The sequence below is a fragment of the Chiloscyllium punctatum genome, chromosome 34, assembly GCF_047496795.1.
Source record: "Chiloscyllium punctatum isolate Juve2018m chromosome 34, sChiPun1.3, whole genome shotgun sequence".
Classification (NCBI taxonomy): Eukaryota; Metazoa; Chordata; class Chondrichthyes; order Orectolobiformes; family Hemiscylliidae; genus Chiloscyllium; species Chiloscyllium punctatum.
Genome location: NC_092772.1, coordinates 19,660,858 through 19,662,332, shown reverse-complemented (window position 1 = coordinate 19,662,332; position 1,475 = coordinate 19,660,858).

The following is a 1,475-nucleotide window of genomic DNA, read 5'->3' as shown; positions in this document are numbered from 1 at the left end:
CACTCCTACTTCTCATGGTCCTAGCTCAAACTGAGCATCTACATTACAACATTGTGGGTCTCTGCTCAAAAAAACACCTTTAGATTAGGATTTTTAGATATTTATTATTACACAGTATTTGATCTACAATAGACAATTTTGTTGATGGCTCCTTGATATGATGTTAGAGAAAACCATCTCGTAATCAATCCAGGATTCCATCCATTATAGCCCTGATATTCATTAGTTATCCAGTCGGGATGGAGACCACCGTCACCCACAGTAACTATACTGCCCTTGCTCCAAGTATATTCAGTGTCCTGATCATAACCATCTTGACATTACCATCATTTTCTGGTGCCCATAAAATAATTCCTGCTAACGGTTGTTGCTGCTTGCTCCACCCAAACAGACTCCAACATTTGATCTTCAGATCCATATGACTGTCTCATTAATGCATTAACCTCATCCTTTCTTCACAACTTGTTGCCTTTTTGTATAGATCCCAACAACCCTTCAATATTCCCTTTCCAGCGATGGTGATTCTGCAGCTACATCTCCGGAATGACAGTTCCATCATATTTGTTCACTGTCTTTCCTTCTCCCTTATGGCGAATACAGGGAGTCATTCCTCAGTAGTGGGGGTTTGAACAGATGGATAAAGGTTACAGAGATAGGGAGGCTTACAGGGACACAAGGATGTTAGAGTTAAACAGAGTACATCTGATCAAGAATGTCAGCGGGACAAAGGTGTTTGGGGATTTGAGGAATTTACAGAGATAGAGGGAGCTGGATTTAATTCTGGAGATAGGGATTGGGATGGGTGTAGGGTGAGGCAGGCAGACTGAGAGGGACAGACAGGGGGTGTTTCCAAGAGAAGAGTCCTAAGAGAGGTATGGAAGGTTGTAGTGACGGAAGATGTTTACAGATATTCGAAGGCTTCTAGGTTCTGAAGGCTCATAGATAGGAAGGCAATGGAGAATGCCAGGTTACTGGGTTAGAGACAATGACACAGATGGGGAGGGTTGCTCAAACTGAAAGAGGTTCCTGTGGTTGGGAGGGTTGGGGGAGAACTAGGGTGAAATGTAAAGAGATTAATTTCTAAGAATTGGAGAAGAATAAGCAGATTATAGGTAGGTTTTGATACTAGATAAACTGGCATTGAAAGTGAGTCTGATCGGAATTGGAGAGTCATAAAGATTGGGGAAACTGCTAAAATTGGGAAATCACCTGGAACTTCAAGAGATTACCCAACAAGGGAAGATCAAATGGGCTCCATAGATTGGGGGTTTTGACAGGACTAGAAGAGGGAATACAAATAGAGATGGATTTAGGGGTAGCAGGTGTTTATGGAGATAGTGAGGGGTTGGAACAGTTTACATAGACATGCACGTTTTTAGGCAGTACTAAGATACACAGGCTTTAGTTAATGCAAGAATGGGAAGCTTAATGGGACTGGAAGACCGAAGAAAGTTACGGACAGTAGTGGTGGCTGC